The sequence below is a fragment of the Hordeum vulgare genome, chromosome 6H (assembly GCF_904849725.1).
Source record: "Hordeum vulgare subsp. vulgare chromosome 6H, MorexV3_pseudomolecules_assembly, whole genome shotgun sequence".
Taxonomy (NCBI): Eukaryota; Viridiplantae; Streptophyta; class Magnoliopsida; order Poales; family Poaceae; genus Hordeum; species Hordeum vulgare.
Genome location: NC_058523.1, coordinates 52827197 through 52832563, shown reverse-complemented (window position 1 = coordinate 52832563; position 5367 = coordinate 52827197).

Sequence of the window (5367 nt, the reverse complement as noted above, 5' to 3'; positions counted from 1 at the left end):
TGACCGAGGAGGTCCTTGGATGAGGTTAAATAGCAATTCATATATCTCCGTTGTGGTGTTTGCGTAAGTAAGATGCGATCCTACTAGATACCCATGGTCACCACGTAAAACATGCAACAACAATTAGAGGACGTCTAACTTGTTTTTGCAAGGTATGCTTGTGATGTGATATGGCCAACGATGTGATGTGATATATTGGATGTATGATATGATCATGTTGTAATATTTAATATCGACTTGCACGTCGATGGTACGGCAACCGGCAGGAGCCATAGGGTTGTCTTTAAACTAACGTTTGTGCTTGCAGATGTGTTTACTATATTGCTAGGACGTAGCTTTAGTAGTAATAGCATGAGTAGCACGACAACCCTGATGGCAACACATTGATGGAGATCATGATGATGGAGATCATGGTGTGACGCCGGTGACAAGAACATCGTGCCGGTGCTTTGGTGATGGAGATCAAGAAGCACATGATGATGGCCATATCATGTCACTTATGAATTGCATGTGATGTTAATCCTTTATGCACCTTATCTTGCTTAGAACGACGGTAGCATTATGAGGTGATCTCTCACTAAAATTTCAAGACGAAATTGTGTTCTCCCCGACTGTGCACCGTTGCGACAGTTCTTCGTTTCGAGAGACCACGTGATGATCGGGTGTGATAGACTCAACGTTCACATACAACGGGTGCAAAACAGTTGCACACGCGGAACACGCGGAACACGCGGAACACATGAGACCGAAAGGTCGAGCATGAATCGTTTAGTTGATATGATTAGCATAGAGATGCTTACCACTGAAACTATTCTCGACTCACGTTATGATCGGACTTGAGATAGTGGATTTGGATCATGTACCACTCAAATGACTAGAGAGATGTACTTTTTGAGTGGGAGTTCTTAAGTAATATGATTAATTGAACTAATTGTCATGAACATAGTCTAATGGTCTTGGCGAATTACGATGTAGCTTGCGCTATAGCTCTACTGTTTTTTAATATGTTCCTAGAGAAAATTTAGTTGAAAGTTGATAGTAGCAAACTTTGCGGACTGATTCTGTAAAACTAAGGATTGTCCTCGTTGCTGCGCAGAAGGCCTATGTCCTTAATGCACCACTCAGTGTGCTGCACCTCGAGCGTCGTCTGTGGATGTTGTGAACGTCCGACATACACGTTTCTGATGACTACGTGATAGTTCGGTGCAAAATACTTAATGGCTTAGAAGCGTGGCGCCGAAGACGTTTTGAAACGTCACGGAACATGAGTGATGTTCTAAAGAGATGAAATTGTGATTTCATGCTTGTGCCCTTGTTAAGAGGTATGAGACCTCCGACAAGATTCTTTGTCCATGAAGTAAAGGAGAAAAACTCAATCGTTGAGCGTGTGCTCAAATTGTCTGAGTACGACAATCACTTGAATCAAGTGGGAGTTAATCTTCCAGATGAGATAGTGATGGTTCTCCAAAGTCACTGCCACCAAGCTGTGAGAGCTTCGTGATGAACTATAACATATCAAGGATAGATACAATGATCCTAGAGAGATTCGTGATGTATGGCACTACGAAAGTAGAAATCAAGAAGGAGCATCAATGGTTGATAGTTAGTAAAACCACTAAGTTTCATGAAAGGCAAGGGCTAGAAGGGATACTTCGTGAAACAGCAAAACAGTTGTTGCACTAATGAAGAGACCCAAGTCTAAACCCAAACCCGAGACTAAGTGCTTCTGTTATGAGGGGAACGGTCACTGAGGCGGAGCTACCGTAGATGCTTGGTAGATAAGTAGGCTGGCAAAGTCGAAAGTAGTATATTTGATATACATGATGTTGATGTTTACTTTACTAGTACTCCTAGTAGCACGAGGGTATTGGATACCGGTTTGGTTGCTAAGTGATTAGTAGCACGAAATGAAAGCTACGGCATAAACGGAGACTAGCTAAAGGCGAGTTGACGATACGTGTTGGAAGTGTTTCCAAGGTTGATATGATCAAACGTCGCATACTCCCTCTACCATCGGGATTGGTGTTAAACCTAAATAATTGTTATTTGGTGCTTGCGTTAAGCATGAACATGATTGGATCGTGTTTATTGCAATACGATTATTCATTTAAAGAGAATAATGGTTACTCTATTTGCTTGAATAATCACCTTCAATGGTTTATTGAATCTCGATTGCAGTGTTACACATGTTCATGATATTGGTGCCAAAAGATACGAGGTAATGATGACAGTACCACTTACTTGTGGCACTGCCGCTTGAGTCATGTTGGTATAAATTGCATGAAGAGGCTCCATGCTGATGGATCTTTATACTCACTTGATTTTGAATCACTAGTGACATGCAAATCATACCACATGAGCAAGGCCTTGTTTTCATTGAGATGAAACAAGATAGTAACTTGTTGGAAGGGATACATTTTGATGTATGCAGTCCAATGGGTGCTGAGGCACGCAGTGGATATCATTATGTTCTTACTTCAATGACGATTTGAGTAGATACAAGAGTATTTACTTAATGAATCACAAGTCTGAAATATTAAAAGTTCAATTCTGTTTCAGGAGTGAAGTTCGTCGTAACAAGAGGATAAATTGTCTACGATATGATCATAGAAATGAATATCTGAGTTACGAGTTTTGGTACGCAGTTAAGACAATGTGGAAATTGTTTTGCAGTTCATGCCACCTGGAACATCATAGTGTGATGATGTGTCTGAACATCATAGCCTCGCACTATTTGGTATGGTACATGCTATGATGTCTCTTATCGAATTACCACTATCGTTTATGAGTTATGCATTAGAGACAACCGCATTCACTTTAAATAGGGCACCGCGTATTTCCGTTGAGATGACACAGTATAGATTGAGGTTTAGAGAAATCTAAACTGTCGTTTCTTGAAAGTTTGGGGCTTCGACACTTATGTGAAAAAGTTTCAGTCTGATAAGCTCGAATCCAAAGTGGATAAATGCATCTTCATAGGATATCCAAAACAGTTGGGTACATCTCCTATCTCAGATCCGAAAGCAAAGTGTTTGTTTCTAGAAACGGATCCTTTCTCGAGGAAAGGTTTCTCTCGAAAGAATTGAGTGGGAGGGTGGTAGAACTTGATGAGGTTATTGAACCATCACTTCAACCAGTGTGTAGCAGGGCGCAGGAAGTTGTTCCTATGGCGCCTACACCAATTGAAGTGAAAGCTAATGATGGTGATCATCGAGCATCGGATCAAGTTACTACAAGCCTCATAGGTTGACAAGGTCGCGTACTACTGCAGAGTCATACGATAACCCTGTCTTGGAGGTCATGTTGTTGAGAAACAGTGAACCTACGAGTTATGGAGAAAGCAATGGTGGGCCCGGATTCCGACAAATGGCTGGAAGCCATGAAATCCGAGAGAGGATCCATGTATGAAAACAAAGTGTAGACTTTGGAAGAACTACTTGATGGTCATAGGACTATTGAGTAAAGATGGATCTTTAAAAGGAAGACAGACGACGATGGTGGTAAGTCACTATTAAGAAAAGCTCGACTTGTCGCAAAGATGTTTCCGACATGATCAAACAGTTGACTATGGTGAGACTTTCTCACTCGTAGCGATGCTAAAAGTCTGTTAGAATTATGTTAGTAGTTGTTGCATTATTTTTGAAATATTGCACATAGGATGTCAAAACATTGTTTCCTCGACGGTTTCCTTGAGCAAACATTGTATGTGATACAACCAGAAGGTTTTGTCGATACTAAAGATACTAACAAGTATGCAAGCTCCAGCGATCCTTCAATGGACTGGTGCAAGCATCACGGAGTTGGAATATACACTTTTATGAGATGATCAAAGATTTTGGGTTTGTACAAGGTTTATGAGAAACTTGTATTTCCAAAGAAGTGAGTGGGAGCACTATAGAATTTCTGAAAAGTATATGTGGTTGACATATTGTGGATCAGAAGTAATGTAGAATTTCTGTAAAGCATACAAGGTTGTTTGAAAGGAGTTTTCAAAGGAATACCTGGATTGCACTACTTGAACATTGAGCATCAAATATCTATGGGGATAGATCGAAAGCGCTTAATAGAAGTTTCAACAAGATGCATGCCTTGACACGTTTTTGAAGGAGTTCAAAATAGATCAGCAAAGAAGGAGTTCTTGGTTGCGTTGTGAGGTATGAATTTGAGTAAGACTCAAAACCCGACCCCGGCAGAATAAAGAGAATAGACGAAGGTCGTCTTCTATGCCTTGGCCGTAGAATCTAAACTATTCCATGCTGAGTACCGCACCTGATGTGCGCCTTGCAGCAAGTCTGTTAAGAGGTACACAGAGTGATCCAGGATTGAATCACTGATCAGCGGTCAAAGTTATCCTTAGTAACTAAATAGACTAAGGAATTTTTCTCGATTATGGAGGTGGTTAACGAGTTCGTCGTAAAGGGTTACGTCGATGCAAGCTTTGACACTAATCCGAAGAACTATGAGTAGTGAAATGGATTCGTATAGTAGAGTAGATATTTGGAGCATTTCCGAATAGCACGTAGTAGCAGCATCTATAAGATGACATAAAGATTTGTAAAGAACGCACGAATCTGAAAGTTTCAGAACCGTTGACTAAAACCTCTCTCACAAGCAAGACATGATCGAACCCCAAAACTGTATGGGTGTTGGATTCATTGCAATCACATAGTGATGTGAACTGGATTATTGACTCTAGTGCAAGTGGGAGACTGTTGGAAATATGCCCTAGAGGCAATAATAATTAGTTATTATTATATTTCTTTGTTTATGATAATCGTTTATTATCCATGCTATAATTGTATTGATTGGAAACACAATACTTGTGTGGATACATACACAAAACACTGTCCCTAGTAAGCCTCTAGTTGACTAGCTCGTTGATCAAAGATGGTCAAGGTTTCCTGGCCATAGGCAAGTGTCGTTACTTGATAACGGGATCACATCATTAGGAGAATCATGTGATGGACTAGACCCAAACTAATAGACGTAGCATGTTGATCGTGTCATTTTGTTGCTACTGTTTTCTGCGTGTCAAGTATTTGTTCCTATGACCATGAGATCATATAACTCACTGACACCGGAGGAATGCTTTGTGTGTATCAAACGTCGCAACGTAACTGGGTGACTATAAAGATGCTCTACAGGTATCTCCGAAGGTGTTCGTTGAGTTAGTATGGATCAAGACTGGGATTTGTCACTCCGTATGACGGAGAGGTATCTCAGGGCCCACTCGGTAATACAACATCACACACAAGCCTTGCAAGCAATGTGACTTAGTGTAAGTTGCGGGATCTTGTATTACGGAATGAGTAAAGAGACTTGCCGGTAAACGAGATTGAAATAGGTATGCGGATACTGACGATCGAA